The sequence below is a fragment of the Choloepus didactylus genome, chromosome 3 (assembly GCF_015220235.1).
Source record: "Choloepus didactylus isolate mChoDid1 chromosome 3, mChoDid1.pri, whole genome shotgun sequence".
Lineage (NCBI taxonomy): Eukaryota > Metazoa > Chordata > Mammalia > Pilosa > Megalonychidae > Choloepus > Choloepus didactylus.
This window is the reverse complement of record NC_051309.1, coordinates 176,440,089-176,465,779: the sequence shown is the minus strand read 5'-3', so window position 1 is coordinate 176,465,779 and position 25,691 is coordinate 176,440,089. Positions and strand designations below refer to the sequence as shown.

At 35.8% G+C, this 25,691-nt stretch overlaps 1 pseudogene; it reads right to left on the bottom strand.

Moving 5' to 3' along the window:
* Window positions 1-8,976: 8,976 nt before the first annotated feature.
* LOC119528896 lies at window positions 8,977-10,402 on the bottom strand (annotated as a pseudogene).
* Between the last annotated feature and the right edge of the window lie 15,289 nt (window positions 10,403-25,691).

Genomic DNA, 25,691 nt, shown 5'->3' with positions numbered 1-25,691 from the left:
CTGTGTTTTATGCATGATTTTTCTGTAACGTTACAACTTCTCAAGTAAACAGAAAAGTAGATTTTCATGATGACTGCACAACACTGCAAATTTGCTAATTAACATTGAATTGTACACTTGAATTCTGCATTATATAATATACGTATTATACCTCAAAGAAGTTGTTAAATAAAAAACAATGGATGAGAAGGAGAAGTGCGATGGGAGAAATTAAAGCAAACGAGGTGGCTCTCAAGAATGTAAACAAGAGCAATGGAATTTGTGAACCCAAAAATTATCATTTGATAATGTACTTTCTAATCTTCTTAAAAACATATACTTTGTTTTTATATCCATTCCATAATTGGTGCAATAGTTTGGGGAATTATATAAAAGCAACAGGGAATTAATTACAGAGGTTAAATGTTTGAATTTGTTTATAGAGGAAGATGACTCTAATCCTAGTGATTTCTAGCCTGGAATATTCTGGTTCCTATAATTCAATTAAGAGAGTAATAGTTATTCTCAAACTACTTTCAGTATTTCAGTAAACATAATAGAAATCACAATACTCTCATACAGGCTAAATATTTTACATTTTGTTTATTCACTTTCAGACAAAATGATATCAACTCCATGTTGTGAAACAATTTTTCTGGTGTTCAGAGTTTCTAAATGATACATATTTTGATATGAAAGTTGTTAAAATTATTACTTGATACATGCTGTTTTTCAAATCAGTTATATGCTTTAATACCTGATGTCTTGTCTTAGAATAATGGAAGGAAGGATTTTTAGTGGTAAAGAATTGAGAACAATTGATTCACCTTATATACACAGACTTTCTCTTTCAAAAATTTTCTTAACTGAAATAGTAACATATTTCATGACTTCCAAGAGATCTCAGAAGCGATGTGTCATATCAATCCTATTTGAATCCAAGCATTATTATTTGCTTTAATACAGAAATTAAGATTTTTGTTTGTTGGCTTGCTTTTTTAGTTTCTTTCATTTAATTTATTCTTAATTTAACCAATCTTCTATATTATTTCAGCCAACATTGATAACCACAGATACTCTGTACAAGGCTCACTCTTCCAAAATAATACTCAAACTTAGGAACCCCACTGAGTTGATGGTGAATTTTCACACAACATTGGTTACACCAGTCATTGCTTAATATGGCAAGTGTGTTGAACATGTGCAGAAGGGGAAGATAATTGATGAAGAATAGCTGTGTTGTTGTCAATATACTTGAACCAAAAAGATCATGGGAATTTTATTTCTATTTTATAACTATTAAATACAAGCATAAATGATAATACAAATTTAATATATATTTTCAAATATATGAATGGAAGTAGCATGCTGACTAATCTGCTTGAATAAAATGATTCATGTGCAATCTAAGCAACATTTATATAACACTTAATTTTTGCATGAAAACTTGCAGAATCCAAACTAAAAAATATGCATTTTCCATGTTAAATGTTTTCTTTTTAAAATGGAAAAATGTTATTTTCAGTTACCACAAAATTACTGCTACGTATAATTTCATGTACGATTTATGTAAAAACATGCAAATGAATTATAGGCACTAAAATAAACAATATTTAAAATATGTTTTGCTAAGAAATTGTGAAAACACTTATAGTACTCAATACAAAGAGCAATCAAGTGACTATCTTATCAGCTTATGCATCTTTGATATATTATTTTTGGACATAGGCATTCCATTTACTATGTATCTATTTTATGGAAAATCTGGAGCATAATAAAATCATTTACATGTGAAGAAACTGATACATAAGGCAATTACATCAAGTGAGTTAGATAAACAGTGTTTTCTTTTTCCTTCAGGAATCACTGTTAAATATAAAGCATGATTTACATAAAAACATCAACATCCTTTGATTTTCAGGCTTGATCTTCACTTTTGACACATTCTTGATCTTAAAAATAGCTTCTAGATTCTTGCTTATTTCTCACTACCCTCTTCCTCCAACAGTCTATGAATTGAATCCTAAATACAAATTATATTCTATCAAGTCATGCCCTTATTCAATTGTATATTTTATGTATATTTCTACACAGTAAATATGTTTATAGTGGACCAATCCAGCAAAACCTCTGTTCAGTTTTATGAAGATATGTGTTTGATACACAGTATAAATATGTAATTTTTTTAAAAACTCAATTGAATTTTTAAAATTTTCAGTCAGATGTGGTAGTATTAAATAAAATACACCTAATTACATAGTTTAAAAAATTAATTTATGTGACAGCATTGGTTTTTCTTCCTTTTCATCTCCTGATTTGTGGATTCTGCCCAGGCAAAAATAGGGGCTTTTAAAACATGGAATTCAAATATCATGATGGACAGGGATTGTTTTAGTATATTTAGAAGTAGGAAAATTTTTAGCTGGAGGTCTGATTACTTTTTAGATATTTCTCCCTGAAACCTGGGCTTTACCCCTTCTTCTCCTCCATATTTCTCATACTACTTGCCTGGATACAGCAGAGATACTATGTGAGAGGCTAAACAAGAGAGAAAACAAGGTCTTAAAATAGATCCTTCTCTTACCAGGAAAATTTCATAAGAAAGGCCAAGCACTCTGTATAGTATGTACTAGATTACCAGGCTATTTTTGTAACATCCATGACTTTTAAAAAAATCAGTATGATCTGTTTTATGTAATGTTGAGTTGAGAAAATACATGTTCTTTAGTGCCATAGTTAAAGAATTTTCATTTATTATTATTTTTAACTTTGGAGTAATTATTTACTATCAGTTTAGATCACTATAGTGATGGGGTCTGTTCAACACATGCCATCAAAAAATTAGAATAAATGAGATGCCATAGTTGATTCAAACTTAGGAAAGTCATCCTGTAAATCATTGCATTAATGAAGCAGAAATTAGAGGTCATATTTTATATAGTGTTGAAAAATCTAAAGAGACTGATATCTAGAGATAAAGAAAAGTTAAAGAAAAATACTTGGCAATGTGATTAAAGCTATGAATTCCTAATTTTATGGGCAGACATCAGCTGTATCACTTGACTCAGGAGTTCAAGGAACTGAACCTGCTTTACTCTACAGGAGAAGAGGGGAGCATGTGGCCAGCAAATAAATTGCACTAAAGAATTTTAAAAGAAAACAATCTGTTTGTGTGTACAGGCATTCATGAGAATAAAAAGAGAGAAGTTATGTTTCTAAGTTTAATTTACAACATACTATGATTTAGAAAGTTTTTCAGAAATGATTTGTTAATCATTTGGAAAATCATTACAGGATTTCTAAGGTCTCTTCTGGCTCAAAAAGTCTATAACGTCACAAAAAATATACATTATGGATATACAAATAAGAAAAAATGCCATAAATTGTAGGGATTTGAGAAAGTTTTTTTAATTATTGTGCCAGTTTGAATGTATTATGTCCCCCAAAATGCCATTATCTTTGATGTGATATTGTGTGGGTGGACATATTAGTGTTGATTAGATTGTAATTCTTTGATTCCATGGAGATGCGACCCACCCAACTGTGGGTGATAACTCTGATTGGATTATTTCCATGGAGGTGTGGCCCTGCCCATTCAGCATGGGCCTTGATTAGTTTACTGGAGCACTATATAAGCTCAGACAGAAGGAGCGAGCTTGCTACAACCAAAAGGGACACTTTGAAGAATTCACAGAAAGCTGAGAGAGTAGCTGCAGATGAGAGACAATTTGAAGATGGCTGTTCAAAGCTGACTCTTGCTCCAGAGAACCTAAGAGAGGACAACTGCCCCAAGAGCAACTGAGAATGACATTTTGAAGAGGAGCTGAAGCCTAGAGAGGAATGTCCTGGGAGGAAGCCATTTTGAAACCAGAACTTGGAACAGACACCAGCCACATGCCTTCCCAGCTAACAGGGGTTTTCCAGATGCCGTTAGCCATCCTCAAGTTAAGGTACTTGATTGTTGATGCATTACCTTGGACACTTTATGGCCTTATGACTGTAACTGTGTAACCAAATAAACCCCCTTTATAAAAGCCAATCCATTTCTGCTGTTTTGCATTCCAGCAGCATTAGCAAACTAGAACAATTATATTAGTTCACTTTAACTATTTCTTTTTCAAAATTTCACCCTTGCTCTCAAACATGGAAAAATGTATACCCACTTCGAGGAATTTATGAACAATAATGAAACAGAAAAAAAAAAAAAAACAGAATAGTTTAAATAGGATATTACATTAGAAAATGTCAAGGAGAGAATAAACAGAGAAAGCTGTTGTGCTGGTTTGAAGCTGCTACGTATCCCAGAAAAGGTTGTGTTCTTTTAATCTACTCCTGTGGTGGCAGACCTGTTGTGGGTGGGACCTTTTGATTAGGTTGTTTCAATTGAGATGTGGCTGACACAATTCAAAGTGAGTCTTAGTCCTATACTGGACTCCTCTGTGAGAGAATAAAAGGCAGAAAAAGTAAAGAGAGCTCAGAGAGAAAAGCTCCAGAGACGCTAAGAAAGGACCCACAGAGGAAGCCACTGGAGCCAGCTGGGAGTGAGGGACCAGCAGATGCCAGCCATGTGCCTTCCCATGTGACAGAGGTGTCCCAGATGCCAGCTGCCTTTCTTCAGAGTCCAGGTATCATCCTTTTGGTGCCTTAATTTGGACATTTTCATGGCCTAAGATGCAGATTATAAATCAATAAACCCTCATTGTAAAAGCCAACCCACTGTTGGTATATTGCATGGTGGCAGCTTTAGCAAACTGAAACAACTATATAAGTAATTAAATAAACATATAAAATGTGGTTCAAACAAAGTAATAATTAACTTGTATATATCTGGATTATAAAAAAATAATTTTATTTTGTACACAATGTCATTCATTTAAGATTATATTTTAATGAGAAATGTTTCATTTTATGATGCTTACACTGTACCATATGAGAGCATTCTTTTCTCACTTATTTTATTACATATGCACTTCTGAATGTATTTCAAATTTTGCAGACTACAATTTAGAAAATGGTTAAGAAGCAGTAATGCAAGAGATAAGTAAATTAATTCTAAAAATTGAATCAGTTCTGTATGAGGTTCTTAATGATTATTCACTGCCTTCTATATTTTCACACCCTCCATGATTTTTATTTATTTTTCTCTCCTTTTGTTCTGCCTTCGGATAGAATAAATAAGCAAAGATCTTTAAAATAAAAGCAACAATGGATTTATTAATGCTCCTACTTGATCATTATTTATCTTCTTCCAATCCCTAGCAATTACAATATAGCATGTTATTTACATTTCAGAACAATCCAATAATGAGCATCATATATTTTAGTTTCATTGTTAAGAACCAGAATATTGAATGGCAGAAAGCAGGCACAGCATATATTCTACAATCCTGGTGTGCAACCCCTTTTTCATATGCTTTTTCTTTACACTTGCAAATTGGATAAATGTAGCCATAGGTGTTTTGACAGCTAATTAAATGTGAATATGGGCAATTATATGCCAGCTTACTGCTGCTATTTGTGAAAAATATAAATGGAGTTTGTATAACTTGTACTGAAAACTTTAAATTCTGCCACTGACAAACCTGATTTTATGATGTGTACTGAAATATTCAAATTGAAATTTCGATTATGTCCATGTATGTTTGTTGATATTTATTTATTTCCCATTTGAAGGCATGTTTTTTTTGTGAATTGTATATAATGCCAAATCTATGAAAAGCAAATTGTGTTCATTTGGAAATAAATTGGAAGGTAGATCCTGACTTTTTCAATATTGTAGGCTTTATCTTTTGTAAAATTATTGCATAGAGAATTTAAGGCTTTTAGTATGCATATATTGAAGAGAAAAAAATATTGGTTTTACTAAGTTGGAGTTCTGTAGTCTTGGGACAGCCATAGGGACCTAGAGTAATAATCTAGCCTTCTGAGGTAGGATGGAGCATGTGTGTGACCCAGGGTAATACATATAATAAAGAATCCCCTAAACTGAGCCAAAATACAACAGAACATCTTAGATTTTTAGTGGGATTGATATATATTCTGGTTTAGGATTGCCATCTTAACCATTTTAGGAGCAGTATTCTGTAACACTCAATATCTGATTTATCAACTTGGGATGTTATATAAGAACACCTGGGATCAAGGGACTAAGTTTATGACAGAGGAGATGCAACCATGACATTGCCCTCAGGATCCAATGGCTTTTATCTGATTCTGCTTTATCTGGAAGGTGACAGCCTGAAAGCACATTACAATGGACTCTTTAGGCAACAGCTTGACGGTGGCTCTTTGCAAGATCCGGCAAATTTTTGAATCAATGGCCATTATATGGTGCTGTGATTCCAACAGCTAAATATACTAGTCCAGAAAAGTTTTTAAAAAGGTAGAATTGTGTATGTGACCATATGACTGTTAGTCCCAGTGAGACACTTGGAGAAATTGCACTGGAGTCAGGTCTGCTGTATTAGAAGTTCTGGTTCTTGGGGGTAGATACCGCAACCAAGCAACAACAGTGCCATCCCAAAGGTTAGATGAGAGAAAGCGGCAGAAATGTTCATTCCTGATAGGGATGGGTATTTTATCACTGAAATTGTTTAGATTGGCTAGTACATGGTGATAAAAAATAGACCAAAATGTAGTTAGTTTATGGTTGCTTTTAAATTCAATGCATTGTATTCTCTTATCTATTGTACCTAGGAGAGAACACTCCTATCACCCCCTTCCTTGGTACACTGCTGGTCAAGAGTCAAGTCCCCCCTAAATCTAAAGCTAAGGATGCCTTCTGATCATTTTGCAGTCTTTTTTTCTGTAGATCTGCAAGCAATGAAGCAAGTTACTATTGAAGCATAGGAAATGACTATGACTGTCATGAGAAGATAGGGGTTGATTCTCATAATTGGGGGGATGGGCAGGAAGTATTATTTCTAAGCCTCAGGGGATTTAGTAAGTAGACGCCTCCTGGTGTTTCCATTTCCAGAGTTAGTCACTAATAAAATGCAGAATCCACATCTGGACAAGGGACAATAACTAGTGGCCAAATTCCTCAGGAATATAGAAAGGTCTTGGTTACTACATAAGAAGGGCAATTTATACTAGATGAGCAAGCTGGGGATGAAGGAAATCTGGGATGTGCAGTAGTGGAAGGGAGTGATGTTTATGAATTCTAATCTTGGAATCAACTATAGCAATGCTGTCTGTAGTTTCAGCTTATCTCATTACCTCTCATTTTGTAAGTTTTTTTTTTTTTTTTTTTTAAGAAATTATGACTGGATATTACTCAGAAAAATTAGTGGCAGAACAGAATGAACTTACTATGGAGATGTGAGTGGATCTGGGATATGCAAAGGGTATGGTGTAACAGAAAATATCAAACTAAATAGTCCCATACATGCTTATGGTTCTTACTGAAAGCATTTGAGACTTTACCTAGAGTATTTATTTAGCTATAGGAGCATGCTCAGCCACAGATAGGCCAGGATAAAATTGCTAAGAACTTATCATATTTAGGAGGAACCCCCAACTAATGTCAAATTAGAGTTGGTATATAAGTACCCCAGTGTCCTTGCTGTGATGGGCAGAATAATGCCCACCAACCCCCACTCTGAAGATGCCCATGTCCTAATCCTTGGAACCCTTGAATATGTTATGTTACATGGCAAGGGAAAATTAAGGTTGCAGGTAAAATTAAGGTTACCAATCAGCTGACCTCAACATAAGATTATCCTGTATTATCTATGTGGGCTCTATGTAATTAAAAGGGTCATTTAAATTTAGAAGAGGGAGACTGAAGAGTAAGTATCAGTGTGATGTGATGTGAGAAAGGCCATTGCATGCTTTGGAAATGGAAGGGGACCACAGCAAAGGAATGGAGGCAGCCTCCAGAAGCTGGGGAAGCCAAAGAATGGATTTTTCTCTAGAGCCTCCAGAAGAAACACAGCCCTACTGATAAACTTGATTGTAGTCCAGAGAGACACATTTCTGACTTTTTTTTTAATTTTGATTCTTCTTTTTTGATCTTTTCAAGTTTTCTCTTTTTTCATAGTTTTTCCTTAGTTTAAATGTAAACTGATGCATACATCTCAGGAAATTCTGCTTTATTAAAATTATTTTTTTTCAAAATCTGGTTTCTTAGAACTGTTGAATAAATAATAAAGTTAGTTTTTCTTAACATCAAAGTATTAGGTCTATATATGCAGGCTGAAATGATGATATGCCACTATTTTGCCTTGTATCATCATAGGTTCTAATGTCAGTCTTACTGTATTGATAGCTTTATCACCCATCTTTAGGAGAATGACAACTGTTCCTAATAAAATGAAATCCTTACAATCTCCTGATCTTGAGCTGTTCCTTTTCCCTGTTTTTTCTTGGCTGATCATGACTGAGATGATCAGCTCTTCCTTGTATACCATGGTAATATTTCTATCTTATTTGTTTATTGAGTTGATACTTTATGTTAGGCACTCAGCTGAGCAATAGATATGCATTTTTCATTTAATTCTCCCATTAATTTTTGAGGTAGTACCATTATTATTGCAATAATATAAATAAGAAGACTGAAACTAACAAGGACAGGATACTTCCCCAAAATTAGAGGACTAAAAAGTGAAAGAGCAAAGACTGGAGCCCAGATCTCTTTGATACTGGAATATGAGTTCTTAATTCTAGTTAAGAATCCAGAGAATAAGATGGGTAATGAAATGAGATTGGCCTTTGAAAGGCAGCCTAGTAAGGAGGCCAGGTTTAGGCTATTTTGAGGAATGTGATATGTGATTTAACCTAAGAACGATGGGATGCCACTGAAGGGTTTTAATGAGGGAGAAATGATATGGTTTATATTTTTAAAAATATAAGTTTGTAACATGGACAACTGAGGAAGTCAATGGTGAATATATGGAGAGCAGTTAGAAAGCTATTTCCACAGTTCCTGTCAAATAGACTATTGTGTCATGGACAAAGATGATGGAATGGATTAAAGCAATCAGATTTCAGACATATTTAGGAGATATAACCCAGAGGTTTTGGCAAATGACTGGATGTGGAGGATGAGGGAGAGGAAAGAGTCAAGAATGACTCCATAGTATGAATTCTTTCATGATGAGCAAGATGTACACTCTGCCTGAAAGATTTCCTGCAGTCCTGACATTCATAAGGTCTCTCTCCAGTATAAATTCTTTGATGTAGAGTAAGAGATCCACTGTAGCTAAAAGCTTTCCCACAAACATTACATTCATAAAGCTTCTCTCCAGTATGTATTCTCTGATGCTGAGTGAGGTCTACATTCTGGCTAAATGTTTTCCTACATTCCTTACATATATAGGGTTTCTCTCCAGTATGACTTCTTTGATGCTGTGCAAGCGATGAACATTTTGCTAAAGGCTTTCCTACATTCAACATATTCATAGGGTTTCTCTCCAGTATGAACCCTCTGATGCTGATCAAGGTATGCAATCTGGCTGAAGGCTTTCCTATGTACTTTACATTCATGAGGTTTTTCTCCAGTATGAGCTCTCTGATGTTGAGCAAAGTGTGCATTCTGGCTGAAGCTTTCCTACCTTCTTTAAGTTCACAGGGTTTCTCCCCAGTATGCATTCTCTTATGCTGAGTTAGGTTCACACTCTGGCTGAAGGTTTTCCCACATTCCACACATGCATAGGGTTTTTCTCTAGGATGAATCCTCTGATGAAGAATAAGGGATGAGCTCTGGTTGAAGACTTTCTCATATTCATTATACTTCAAAAGTTTTTTTTCTATATAGACTTTCTTATGTTTCATTTCAACAATTTTTTTTGGTAACTTTTCTTTTGTGGCTCATGCTTACGAACTCTTCCTTTGGTGGGAACACTCTGTTGTATATCAAGTATTGCATCCTGATGAAAAGTTTGCCAATATTTATTATATTCATTGCTTGGATCTTCAGTGAGGATTTCTTTATGAGTGATGATCAACTGAATAGCATGTGCTTCCTGATTTCCCAACTGGTTTCTAAACCAGTCCTCATTCTCATAATCATCTCTCAAGCTGGAGCAGTCAAGGCCATAACTAAGATGGCTTCTCCCCATTGTCACTAATTTGGATGATTCTTCATAAATATCTGGTTTTGATGACAATTCACTGTTTTCAAAGATATACTCCCAATCTTTGTATACCCAGAGCTGAGAATAGGCTGGGTGCAAAGAAGGTGCTTAATATCAGGGCATGCCCCTTTTGTCGCTTCCTTCTTCATCAACCAGGTTTCTTTTCCTTGTTCCAATAATGAGATCACATCTGGCTTAGAAACAGAAACTCCCAGTGACACCAGGCTCCTATAGTTCTCCAACATCACCTTTCTGTACAAATTACTCTGAGCAGAGTTCAGCCATTCCCACTCCTCCTGAGAGAAATCTACAGCCACATTCACAAATGTCACTAAGTCTTCAGACATGGCTTTAAGAATTTAAGAATTTATAACAGCTCTCCTGTCCTCTTCCTTTGGGCTCTTCTCTTGGAGAAGGGTAGAGGGCTTACTCCCTCCGAGTGGGTGCTGGTTCTGGGAGGACTGTGGAGGCCAGGGGCCCAGCACCCCTGTGGACTGGGACAGGGGCTGGGACTCGATTTCAGGCTGGACACACTGGGTTCACAAAGAGGCCGTGGTGCTCCAACTGTTCACTGGACCAACCCACATTTCTGACTTCTGACTTCCAGAACTGTAAGATAATAATTTTTTTGTTGCTGTCTTAAGCCACTAAATTTGTAGGGAATTCTTACAGCAGCAATAGGAAACTAAGACACCAGCCCTTTATGTAGGACAACTCTGAGGTTTGCAGATATCGCCTGTTGGTAACTCTCAGCTGCCTTGCCTTCACAGTTATATTTCCTGACTTTAACGGAAATGTTTCTGTTGTTCCACACTAAGCATATGATGGGTGCATCATTTGATTTCTTCGTGTCTCGAAACTTAAAATGTTCTAACTGAAACAAATTATTTCCATGATGTAAACTTTTGCAGCTGAGAAACCCCAATCTGTGGACTTGGCTGTCTAGGTGTATGGTAGAGAAAAGCCCTAGGAATTGGCAATCCTTTCTCTGAGGTATTAATAATGGTTAAGATTTAAACTAATATAACTCAGGACTCAGATTATATGTCTACCAAGGTTGCAGCCACAGCAGACTTGAAAGGTAAAATCAGAATTCTGTATTCTATTGGCTATTTATTGTAGCCTTCGGTAAGATCTTACAGTTGACTGCAGTATTTCTGTTCTCTTTCCAACACAATGAGTGGGATATTTTGTATTGAGGATGAGGGGAGAATGGTTATACCTGTCACTTTTTCATTGGTTGCTATATCCAGTTATCTGTTGTCTTTGTTTCCTAGGGCTGTGGTAACAAATACCACAGTAGAATGGCTTAAAACAACAGAAATTCATTGTCTCACAGTTCTGGAGGCTAGAAGTCTGAAATCAAGGTGTTAGCAGGGCCATGCTCTCTCTGGAGTCTGTAGGAAAGAATTGCTCCATGACTCTCTCCAGGCTTCTGGCAGTGGTTTGCTGGTAATCCATGGTGCTTTCTGCCTCAGTAATCACACAGCATTCTCCCCTCTCATCTCTCTCTGTGTTCAGTCTATTAGAGCCCACCCTAATCCAGTCTGGCCTCATGACCAATAATAGCATCTTCAAAGACCTGATTTCCACGTATGGTCACATTCATACTGGGGGTTAGAACTTTAACATGCCTTTTTGTTTGGATGACACAATATAACTCATGACAGCTATCTATTTATCTGTCTATCTATCTGTCTATCTATCTATCTATCTATCTATCTATCTATCTATCTACCAACCTACTTACCTATCCAGCCATCCATCTATCATCTGCCTATCTATCTTTCTAATCATCTATCAATCCATCACAATCTATCTAATTTTCCATTGCCATTGTCCAAAGTTATAGGCTAATTTGGGTGTCATCCTCTTTACGTTTGTATTTTTAATTGTTTCTATGGAACTTTATGAAAAAAGTAATGATTAAGTCAATAAGAAAAGGGAAAGATTTGAGGGGGAGGAGAGAGGACAGGACAGGAAAGTTAATGTCCCCTAAGCCTCACTGCATCATATTTGGCAACTGGCAGAATAATAAAACACTGGCTTTAGACTAAGATGTCAGAGAAAAACAAGAGATTTTTGTTGATATTACTTTAACGCATTTTGAATTATAGAAAAAGTGTACTTTAGGGAGAATTTTTTTGGCATTACTTTTTCTTTCCAATACACTGCAGGTCTTTTCACCTTAGGCAATGATGATTGAAATTCAGTTTTCATTCATGTCTTGTGAACATGTTTCACTTTGTATGTCTCTATGTAATGTTAAAAACTGTCATTTAGAAAACTGAAGAGACTGTAACATAACCCTTTAAATCATGTATTTAAAACCCTGGAACATACATGTAGTTTTCTACAACACATACTATTATTTAGAATATATTTAAGCAAATTAGATATTAATTATATATGAAGTATGAATAATTAACTAATATTATTTAATTTCACATTATCATGAATTGAATTGAATACTCCAGGAGGCATAAATATCCCTTTCTTTCTTGAGTCTAGTTGTTGCTTTTTGCTGTTGATTTAAAAGTTGTGTTAAAAGAACTCTTTTATTTTACTGTGTTGTTCAACTACTTAACTCCTTCAGCTAAAAAAAAATGTAAGAACAGAATATCAAATCAAATCTACACACAGTTTTTCATTGTTGTTCATAATCCTTCCATCTAAACATTTCTTGTTCATAGGCTATTAGAGTAATCTCCGTTTCTGTAATCGGAAGGGATAACTTCCCTAAAAAGATTTTGCTTTAATGTAACGTAGTGGCAATAGGCAATAGTTAGATGGATATCACTCGGTGTAGTGGGCATTGGCAATTTTCTAATTTAAATGAGAATCTTAAGTACTGCTTCACTCTGAAATGCTAGGTTCTTTAAAACCTGTTGCGTTGTTCTATGAAGTAACTGGGGAATACATAATTCTTTAAGGAAAAAATATTATTTTTCCTTAAAAATTAGCTAGTTTTGTAGGTTAGTTGGAGATATGGCAACTAGCTGGGGGAATTACTTAAATTTTCTAAGGCTTAGTTTCCTCATAGGTAAAAGATGAATAAGTAAAACCTACCTCATACGGATATTGTAAGTAGTCAATAGCATAATGTACTCAAAACTCTGAGGCCCAATGCCTGGCATAGAATAAGCACTCAAAATTTTCATTACTATATTATATTATTGTTGTTGATGATGATAACAGGAGCAGCCATCACTCAGTACATCATATTTGAGGAAATTAATGAGTTCAGTTTAATCATGTTTCTCATTTAGCAAAGGGTAAACTTACATATGAACTGAAGTTTCCCAAATACATTTCTAGAGGTTTATCCCAAGAACTATTTACATAAATTCAGATTGCTATTTTAAAATTACTGCACTTTTTAAACAGTTTTCCAAACTGAAAGCTGATGTTGATTGAAAGGACCCTGTAGAATAAATGAAGGGAAAATATTTCCTTTGTATTTCCCAAAAGTAGAATTAAGAAATTTCTGCTTGCTACTGAGTGGTAAAAATATGGTGTGTGTGTGTGTGTGTGTGTGTGTGTGTGTGTGTGTGTCTTTTTCCAAGGCATTGTTATTTGAATTTAGGATCCATCTGTTTCTAAAGAAAACATGAAAGCAGTAAAGCCGTTGTAAAGCACTGGGTAAACAGTGGTAAAAATCCAGTTGGTGGCAATTTGTTCTCTCAATTAGATTTTTTCTTAATATTTTAAGCCCATAAAATATTTCTTTAAAATAACTATAACAGAAAAGTGTGAACATAAAATTAGATAAACTTGGGACTGCAATGATTTAAGTTAGTGGGTGGTGTGGTAAGATTTGGAAGCCCTGTTTCATCTTCTCACACTTTCTTTCCTCTCTTTCCTCAATCGTATACATCTGACACATCTGCAAGCACTGAACACAGAGTTTACCTGAAATTAAGCCTAGTTAGAAGGCAGAATGTTTTAGAATTCTTGTGAAAGTCAGACTGAAAAACAAACCAACCAAAAAAACTGTGGTCCTTAAAATAGTTTCCCAGATTATTATTGTAAGTCTGGGATGGTCATTTAAATCCTTTCATTTTTTTAGAAACACATAAAATACACAAAAAGAACACAAATTTTCAGGGGTAAACTCTCTCCAATTTCCATAATGGATTTCTGAGGTTATGCTGGGTTACCTGAGTTCAGAACACAGGTTAATGGGAGGTTTTCCATCCCATTATTTGACCTTAAAGGAAAAAGCAATAGATCTCATCTTTCACTCTTGCAAAATGTAATTACACAGTAAATCTCTGAGCAAGGACTGATTTTTCTTTTTTTCATTTGGATGCTTCTGTACTTCCTTGTTTAGTTTTTAATTACTTGGCCAAATTCCCTTTGAATATTTGGAGTCAGGTATACTTTTTGCATTTTTAAAGCCTAAACATAAGATTTAGAATGAATGATAAAATTGGACTACATGATCTCTAAAGTCTATTCCAGTACTAACATTTTATGTTTCTAATTTTTATATTACTTTATTCTATTAAGGAGTAAAACAATATGTACTGCTGTAAAGAATATCATGCTGTCCTCATGGTTAAAACAATGTCTCTTTTAATATGATATTTTTTGCTTGTTTATTTTAGTTTAGTTTAGTTTAGTTTAGTTTATTTTTGTTGAGGAGAGATAATCCATTTATCTCAGTTCTTAACAAAAATATTACCATTTAAAATAAATGTTACTTTGAACGATTCATGAGCATCTTTCTGTGCAATCTGATACCTTTAATATGGGGTTGCCCGTGGAATATGACTCCCGGAGAGGAATGTAGACCCGGCATCGTGGGATGGAGAACATCTTCTTGACCAAAAGGGGGATGTGAAAGGAAATGAAATAAGCTTCAGTGGCAGAGAGATTCCAAAACGAGCCGAGAGATCACTCTGGTGGGCACTCTTACGCACACTTTAGACAACCTTTTTTAGGTTCTAAAGAATTGGGGTAGCTGGTGGTGGATACCTGAAACTATCAAACTACAACCCAGAACCCATGAATCTCGAAGACAGTTGTATAAAAATGTAGCTTATGAGGGGTGACAATGGGATTGGGAATGCCATAAGGACCAAACTCCACTTTGTCTAGTTTATGGATGGATGTGTAGAAAAGTAGGGGAAGGAAACAAACAGACAAAGGTACCCAGTGTTCTTTTTTACTTCAATTGCTCTTTTTCACTCTAATTATTATTCTTGTTATTTTTGTGTGTGTGCTAATGAAGGTGTCAGGGATTGATTTAGGTGATGAATGTACAACTATGTGATGGTACTGTAAACAATCGAAAGTACAATTTGTTTTGTATGAGTGCGTGGTATGTGAATATATCTCAATAAAATGATGATTAAAAAAAAAAAAAAACCCCATTGAAAAAGTCAGCCCATTTCTGGTATGTTGCATTTTAGCAGCTTTAGCAAACAGAAACACTCATCTATTATGATGGCTACAATTAAAAAGATTGAACATACAAAGTGTTGGCCAGAATGCAGAAGAACTAGAACTCTCATACACTGCTGATGCAAAATAGTTTGGCAGTTTCTCAAAAAGTTAAAATACGCCTGCTATGTGTTTCAGCCAATCCACTTCCAGATATTCACCAAAGAGAAATGAAAGCATAAGCACAAAGACTTGTACAATAATTATTTGTAACAGCTCAAACCTGGAAAGAAATTAAATGCCCATCAACAGGTGAATGAATAAGCAAACTGTGGTATATCCATACTATGTTGAGCCAAAAACTGGCCTTCCCAATGATATTCACATCAAATCTCTAGAACATGTGGATGCACTTATTTGGAAAAGGGTCTTTGCAGATGTGATTAAATTAAGGATGTTGAGATGAGGAGATAATCTTGGATTACATGGGTGGGGCATAAATGCCGTCACAAGTATACCTATGAAAGAGACATCCAGAGGAGAAGACCCAGAAGTGGAGAAGGCAATGTGACCACGGAGATTGGAGTGATGAGGGCACATTCAAGGAATGTTGTCAGCCATCAGAAGTCGCAAGAGGCAAAAAATGGATGCTCCCTTATAGTCCCTGGAGGGAGTGAGGCCCTGCTGGAATTTGGACTTTTAGTGTCCAGAATGTGAGAGAAAGAATTTCTATTATTTTAAGCCAGTCAGTTTGTGGTCATTTGTTACAGCAGCCCTAGGAAACAAATTAACATACAACGGAATATTACTCAATAGAAATGAACTCTTGATACACACATAATACAGATGAATTTCAGAATAATTAAGCCACATGAAAAAAAGCCAGACCAAAAAAAAAATGCATGTTGTATGATTCCACTTATATAAAATTCTAGAAAATGCAAACTATGGTGATAGAAAGCAGATCAGTGGTTGCCTGAGGTTGGGGAAGGGTGGGACTAAGATATTACAGAGGGGCACAAGGAAACTTTTGGGGGTGATAGATATTATGTTGATTGTGGTGGTGGTTTTACAAATATTTACAGGTATTAAAGGTTTTACAGATTTTTACAGGTTTGAAAAGTATTTACAGGTTTATAGGTATTTACAGATATTGTACATTTTAAATGTGTGAGGTTATTATACAATTATACTTCAATAACGCTGTTAAACAAAACAAAACAAATATGTCCATTGATTGCTAGTGTCCACAATCACCTGGCAGAAACAAACCCAAATGCCATATGGATGAACACAAATTTTAAACACTGGTACCAAAAAATTCCCATCAATCAAGTTCAAAAGAATGAGCTCATGTTCAAAAATCACAGAACACATAAGGAAGTTGTTTATTTTGTAAAAAAAAAAAAAAAAAAAAAAAAAATATGGGGTTGCCATCCAACAGAGGGGAAAGGAAGAAAGTCATCTCCATTGCCTTGGACTCATTTGTATTACAAGGATAACACTTTTTTTTTTTTTTTCCTGAAATTTGTAATCTGCGATCTTCTCCTCAGGGCTTAATGCACACTCTGATAATCTTCAAATATTAGCTCTCCCACTTAATAGATATGTGGACAACTTATTCTCTTTTGGTCTTACCCATAACAATGATGATAAGAACTAATTCAAAGTATTTTGCCTATGAAGGTTAAATAACTTAATATAAAACACTAGGCAGTATCAGGCACATAGTTAGCATTCAATAAATATACCGCATTATTATCAACCCATTTGACCAGGTAGGTTAAAAATGTACATCTACCTGACAACTGTGCAAAGAAATGCTGGTTTTTTTTATTTCCTACAACTAATCTTATCTTTCTCACATGCCACCCTTTCAATTCCACCACTAGATAATCATAGGAAAAACAAAAATGCATATTCATTCTTCATTTAACTTTGAATATTTAATTAGTACTTTCTTATTCTTTTCTAATTTTGAATAGACTTAGGTAAGCAGCTCTGTCTCTTTTAAATATAAGGATTTATTATTTTTTTCCTCACTGATTTTTTCCCCTTTCCTCTCTGCTCTTACCAGAATGGCATGTGAATATAAGAATTTGCTGAACAGTTTTCCAAAGTGTCTGGACCTGGTGACAAGAGAGAGAAGGCACTGTCCACTCCAATTGCAAAGGGTCTTGTACTTAATCTTTTGAGAAGCTTCCTGTCATTGTCCCTGACCTGCTAGCCGCTGAGGTCAGGCTAGCTCCATCTGCTTTCAGAGACACTGTGCTACACCCTTGGCACCTTAGTCACAATGTCCTCACTCATGGTACCTTCTTCCTCCTGCTCCAGTACCATTTTCAAGTCCCACAATGTGCTGATTTGGAACTGTTATGTACTCCAGAAAAGGCCGTGTTCTTTTAATCCATTCCTGTTGGTGCAAACCTACGGTGTGTGGGACATTTCGATTAGATTGTTTCAATTGAGATGTGACCCAGCCCATTCAATATGGGTCTTAATCCTTTACTGGAGTCCTTAACGAGAGGGTAAGAAGCAGAAACACAGAGAGAGAGAGCAGAGAGAGAAACGTCCAGAGAAGCAAGAAGAGCACTCCGAGCAGAGAGAGACAGCCATTGAAACCAGAACCTAAGAGAGAAGGACCAGCAGATGCTGGCCATGGGCCCTCCTATGTGACCGATGCCGGCAGCCTTCCTTCAGAGAAGGAATCCTCTTGTTGATACCTTAATTTGGACATTTTCATGACCTTAGAATTTTAACTTGCAACTTAATAAACTCCCATTTTTAAAAGCCAACCCATTTTCAGCTATATTACATTCGGGCAGCTTCAGCAAACTGGTTTTTACACCACATTCACTGGCTCACAAAGGGTCACCTGGAACTTCCAGGTCCCCTGCAAATCACATCAAGCACAGGCATTGGTAAACCTTAAATCAATATAATATTTGTATTTCCATGACATATTGAACTTTACCTAAGCACTCTTCTAGGGGCTTGGCTGTCCATTCTAGTTGGGGGGAGGGGCAGGGGAGGAAACTGACCCCAGGTTCCAGTACGTTGTTCCTCCACATCATCCATTCTTCTAAAATCACCATTGCCAAGATTTGGCCCCTAGAGGACAGACCAGGAGGTAAAGTGTAGTTGTTGGTAGTGAAGGACCTGATATCTTTCCTTTTTGTAATACATTGTTCCCTCTGTCCTCTGTCGTGCACATTCATTTTTCTTTTCAGAAGAGACTTCCCTATGTTACATACTTCTTTTTCCAGGGTTGTCTATGAGTCATAGCTTATCTTTCACAAAGAAATGAATGCAAGGAAAATGACTAATTTATATGGAAGGACATATATAAACATAGCCTTAACCTAACCATAGTTATCCCTAATACTCTAGATACCTGGAAAATACCATTCACTCAGAACTCTCTGTTTACCCATCAGGTACAATATTCTACTTATTCTATAATATATAAAATCTGGGGTTCAGTTGCTTTATTCTGTTCCCATTTTCATTGTCTTAGCACAAGCTTTTGCTAGATCTTAACTGAATTATTGCACTCACTCAATTATTGCTGCCAACCCACATTCCTTCCAATGCAGCCTCTCCAAATACCATCTGTCTGCTATACTGCTTAAAGTCTTTCATTGACTCCCTATCATGTGCATCAAGGAAAACTGGCATAAATAACAATTCCAGTATAGTAACATAAGTGAGTGATATGATCCATGTAATACAAAAGCAGAAAATTAACACTTTGCCTTAAAAGAGCAGGTTTTATTCACCTCCTTCTGCAAAATTGTGGGCCTATTGTTCCCAGATCTTCTGAGTTTTCAAGATAAGACTGTTACTCTGATTTTTATGAGAAATTTGTCAATGTTTCAATGTGTACAGCTAATTTAAAAAAATTGTTTAGAAAACATGAAAAGCAATACTATGTAGTTCAACTTCAGCCCAAGGAAAACTAGTTTTCAAAATCCAAAGTAGGAGACAGAAGAAGATGGCAGCATAGAGGAGTAGAAACTAGTTTGTCCCCTTGGAACAACTAATAAACAACCAGGAACAACTAGTAAATAATCTGGAATAATTGTGAGGGGACAAACATGACTGTCCACTCATCATACATCAACCTGAATTGGGTTGTGCCCGAGATCACAGCATAAAATCTGTAAGGAAAACTGCAGATCAAAGCTGAGAGCCTCCTCCTCCCATGGCCCAAACTGAAAAGGCTCATGGTACTAGAGAGAAGCTCTCTCCCAGGAAGCAGATATAGCTCAGCTGAGCTCCAGCTGGGGTTTTACTTAGCAAACCTGGACCACTCAGTACAAGATATGAATCCCCAGCAAGCAGAGGCTTTTGGTGACAACTGACCTTGGAGAGCCAGAAGGTGGCCACAGAATGTCCCCAAAGGGGGCTTTCTGTCTCTTTTTTGGCTGAGTGGAGCAGGACTCAGCCATTTTCAGTTCCCAGCTCTCTGACCCAGACAAGGGTGGAGATAGCATGGGCAGAGAGACTATTCAAATGCTAATGACCTATCCCTAGGGGGGTAATCTTCCCTAAGAGGAAAGAGGTGGGGCACAGCTCCACTACCTGCCTCCCATTCAAAACAAGACCCCAGAACCTGGGGGAAGACAGCCATGGGCCACGCCTCCTTATACCATTCTAGAGCTACAGGATGACAGGTGCCACCTGCTGGGCATAAAAGCACAGTGCTTGAGGCCTCACAGGGTATACCAGTCTCCTAAGACACCCTCAAGATCTGAGCCCATTCTGGAAACCTGATTGGGGTAACCAAGGAAACCGGATGCCTATACAATGGAAAATTACAATCTACAATAAGAAAAATGAAGTTATGGCCCAGTCAAAGGAGCAAACTTACACTTCAACTGAGATAAAAGAATTTAAACACCTAATGTTAAATCAATTCAAAAAGTTTAGGGACGATACGGCAAAAGAGATGATGCATATAATGAAAACACTGGGCGTACATAAGTTAGAAATCCAAAGTTTGAAAAAACAACTGACAGAATCTATGGAAATGAAAGGCACAACACAAGAAATGAAAGACACAATGGAAACATACAACAGCTGACCTCAAGAGGCAGAAGAAAACACTCAGGACCTGGAGAACAAGGTACCTGAAAGCCCACACACAAAAGAACAGATAGAGAAAAGAATGGAAAAATATGAGCAATGTCTCCAGGAACTTAAGGATGAAATGAAATGCAGGAATGTACATGTCATTAGTGTCCCAGAAGTAGAAGAGAAGGGAAAAAGGGGCAGAAGCAATAATAGAGGAAATAATCAATGTAAATTTCCCATCTCTTATGAAAGACATAAAATTACAGGTTCAAGAAGCACAGTGTACCCCAAACAGAATAGATCTGAATAGGACTGTGCCAAGACACTTAATAAGCAGATTAACAACTGTCAAAGATAAAGAGAGAATACTGAAAGCAGCAAGAGAAAAGCGATCCATCGCATACAAAGCAAGCTTAATAAGACTATGTGCAGATTTCTCAATAGAAACCATGGAGGCAAGAAGGAAGTGGGGTGATATATTTAAGATATTGAAACAGGAAAAACACCAACCAAGAATCCTATATCTGGCAAAACTGCTCTTCAAATATGAGAGAGAGCTTAAAATATTCTCTGATAAACAGAAAATGACAGAGCTTGTGAACAAGATACCTGCTCTACAAGAAACACTAAATGGAGCACTGCAGACAGAAAGGAAAAGACAGGAGTGAAAGGTTTGGAAAACAATTTTGGGAGATGGTAGCACAGCAATATAAGTACACTGAACAAAGATGACTGTGAGCATGGTTGAAACAGGAAAGTTAGGACTATGTGGGACACCAGAATGAAAGAGGAAAGATAAAGACTGGGATTGTGTAACTCAGTGAAACCTAGGGTCTTCAATGATTGTAATAAAACATACAAATATGTTAACAAAACATACAAATATGTTAACAGAAACATTGTATCATGCTTCCTTTAATTTAGCAAAAGTGATATACTAAAGCTAAATGCCTATGGGGGAGGGGCATAGGGGAAGGGTATGGGACTCCTGGCATTGGTGATGTCTGATTCTTTATTCTACTTTAGTTTAATGCTACTTTCCTTTTGTTGCTTTCTAGATGTCATGTTTTTTTTTCCCTGTCTCTCTTTTTCTTTTTCTTTTTCTTTTGTCCCTCTATCTTCTTTGACTCTTCCTCCTTCTTGTGGAAGAAATAGACATGTCCTTATATAGATAGTGGCAAAGGTGCTGAATACATAAATACATGACTATACATGGAGCCAATGATTGTTTGCTTAGGATGGAATGTATGGTGTTTGAACAAAACCATCTTAAAAAAAAGGAGTTGATGAAGAAAACTTGAGGGCACTATGTTGAGTGAAATAAGACAGACACATAAGGACAAATATTGCAGGGTCTCACTGATATGATCTCTTTATAATATGTAAACACATAGACATGAAATATAAGTTACCAGGATATAGAACAAGGCTAAAGAAAGGGGAGCGGTTGCTTATTATGAGTAGAATGTTCAACTACGGTGAACTTAAATGTTTGGAAATGGACAGCAGTAATGCTAGAATGTTATGAGAATAATTAACAGTGCTGAACAGTATGTGAATGTGGTGGAAACGGTAAGCTCAAAGTCACGTATGTCACCAGAAGGAAAGTTGGAGATTAAAAGATGGGAATGTATAAAACAGTGAATCTGTGGTGGACAATGTCTGTGATTACCTGTACAAATATTAGAAATCTCTATCATGAACTAGAATAAATGTATGACACCATAACCAGAAGTTAATAATAGAGGGTCATATAGGAAAAAATATATACCTATTGCAAACTATATACTACAGTTAGTAGTATTTTAACATTCTTTCATCAACAGTAACAAATGTACTATACCAAAACTATGAATCAATAATGGGGGGGTGGGGTGGTTAGGGGTATGGGAGGATTTGAGTTTCCTTTTATTGTCTTTATTTCTTTTCTGGAGTAATGAAAATGTTCTAAAACTTGAAAAAATTTAATTGTGGTGATGGATGCACAGCTGTATGATGGTACCATGGGCAACTGATCGTATACTTTGGATGTTTGGATAATTGTATTGTATGTGAACAATCTCAATTAAAAAAAAAAAGTGCATGACAAGTAGTCAGTGATATATGTTTGGGAAAAATAAGCAAACAAACCCAGATCACTTTATTCCACATAAACGAAGATTACCTCCTTCATGTGCTGTTGTCCCTCACAAAAAGCCATTTCCCTTGCTCCTGTTTTACAAAATTATTTCTCCTTTGCCTCACATTTCCTAAAGAAGATGAATAATACTTTCCCTTCTATAAGCTCATGGAAGGCCCTGTCTCTCTCTCTCATTCATACTTGACATTTGCCGCCCTGTAATGTAAATAACTTTTTGCATTTCTTTGTGTTCACCTATAGGTCATAAGATATTTGCATGTTAGCATACACTCTTTGTTTTACTTGAGTTGTTCTTTCCTCATAGTGACTTAGGTAATATGTGCATTAGACTTTTGGCTTGCTTACATTTAGAGCTTTTCCTAAGAATTACCTTTGCTATTCAAAAAGGGATAGAGAAACAAAAGGGCAATAAAAGTAGTGCAATGGGTGATAGGAATCAAAGAGGAACCACAGGAGGAAATCTGCTCTGAGGAGGAAATTGAGCACTGCAGAAGTAATCTTATCTGCTTCATAGTCTTATCTTGGCCCACCTGGAACCTTCTGATGGAGTGAGGTGTATGCAGAACCAGACACTGGTTCTCTGCAAATTATGTTCCATTCTTTTCTAGGAATATTAGTAGTAGTAATAATAATAATATTCCCCTTTAAAACACGTACCATAGGCCAGACACTTTCTTTTTGCTTCATATACAATTAACTCCTTTAATCCTCATAACAATACCACTATGGAGTTATTATTATTCACATTTTTCAGAGGAGGAAATAGAGATAGTGTGAGAGGAAATAACTTGCCCAAGAGTTCTTAACTATTAGAGTCCAAGTCAGGTTTTGACCAAGGCAGGTTAGCTCTGGACTGAACATATGTGCCTATGATTCCTCTTTCTTTGACTTGGTTACAAATACAGCAGCAGCATCTCCATTCCTCTAAATCTGTGAGCTGGTGTAAAAGTTTTGATTTGTGGTATTGTGCTGGTTTGGATGTTTTATGTCCCCCAAAACTCCATGTTCTTTGACGCAATCTTGTGAGGGCTGACGTATTAGTGTTAATTAATTTGGAGCCTTTGGATTAAGTTGTGTCCATGGAAATGTGACCCACCCAACTGTAGGTGATAACTCTGATTAGATAATTTCCATGGAGGTGTGGCCCCGCCCATTCAGCATGGACCTTGATTAGTTTACTAAAGCCCTATTTAAGTGCTCAGATAGAAGGAGCTCAGAGCTTCAGCTAAGAGAGAAAAACTAAGAGTGACATTTTGGAGGAGCTACAGCTAAGAGAGGACAAAATACCCCAAGAGCAACAATTGGAGAACAGTATTTTGAAACATAACCTGGGAGCAAGCAGATGCTAGCCACCAGCCCTTCGAGCTAACAGAGGTTTTCCAGACACCAATGGCCATCCTTCAGTGAAGGTATCCCTGTACCTTGGACACTTTATGGCCTTAATACTATAACCTTGTAAACAAATAAACCCCCTTTACAAAAGCCAATCCATTTCTGGTGCTTTGCAAAAGGGCAGCATTAGCAAACCAGAACAGGTATTAACGTGCCAATGTCTTAACTGTGTCAGCATAAAGTAATACAGCATTGGCTCTTGGTAGCTATGGCAGGCTCTCCTTAAATAAAACTTTCCTTAAATAAAAAAGTAGATAAATAACAAATGTAAATGCCATTTGTTCATTAAAATTCTACAGAGAAAAATATCTACTCATTACCCCAATGACTAATATACTCCAGTGTCTTCATGTATATCATAAAACATAACAAAATGGTTAATGGATACATTCACCTTACTAATATTGCAGCAATTTAAATTCCTATATAATGACATGAATAGGAGCACATTTCTGTGCATAAAATAGTAAAATGTCAGATTTTAGCTCAAAAAAGGAGCTACATTATTAAGGGAAAATTAATGAATCAGACAAAATTACATGTAATAATTTTTTCACACTTGTTTCTACTTGAATTGTTTCTTCCTACATGAAGAACAAAACCAGTATATTTTGCTTGTGATCAGTGTAGCTTTTCACTGGTTAAAAGACTTCTTTTCACAAATTACTATACAGAAATAATTTTTCATGATTTTGACATGATAAGGCTCTTTCATCACATTTTAAAATGAGCTATTAATAAGCTAAGGGGGCAATATAAAGCAGCAGTTTCCTATTCTTTCATCTTTAACAGCAAAAAGACTTTTATGTATATAACATCAAAATCTCCCACAGAACAACTTTTCTAAAATGACAGCCTAGTATAATGCAAATTAGAGTTACTGCACTTTAAAAAATGAAATGAAACAAAATGCTCACAAATTCCAAGTACTGTTTGCCAGAGCATCCTTTATCCTGTTTATGTCTTAAATGGAACATTAAATGCATATCTGCAAAAAAAAAATCCATAGCACTCAATCTAAGTAAAGACGTTTTCTGGAAAGCAAATATAAAATTGAGTGAGACCTATTGCTGTGAAGTCACCCGGAATAAAATATCAAGTTTGAAAATTTTTATGAAGTTTCCTGTTGGAATGCCTGACTAATGTTATGTGGTAACATATCACTCACTGATAGTCTCTTTTCTTTTTATCTTTCTCTTTTATCCAAGAAATGCTTAAAATGACTGATGAATTCAGGATTAAGATATCTGACAGTTACCTTTCATTTCTCAATTTTAAGAATAGCTAATATTTGCAGATGTATTGGTAACCGTAAAAGCAAGGTTATATAAAATGTGTATGTTTGTGTTAATTATAAGTTCTGAGCTTGAATGTTATCATTTTTAGAAGTTTAAACAAAAAATATGAGTATCATCAAAAAAGAGCATATAACTTTGAAATTATTATTTTGAGTATAATTACTTATGATTTGAAAAACATTAATAATTCCCAAGTTATATTTTGAGACCTGAAGAATATGTGCATATTTAGTGTCATAAAAAAGTATTTAAGATCTAGTTAACTTTCATCTATGTTCTGTTTATTTTATATGAATACATATCTGTCAATCTCAGGCATTTAGAAAGCAATTGTTAAAGATT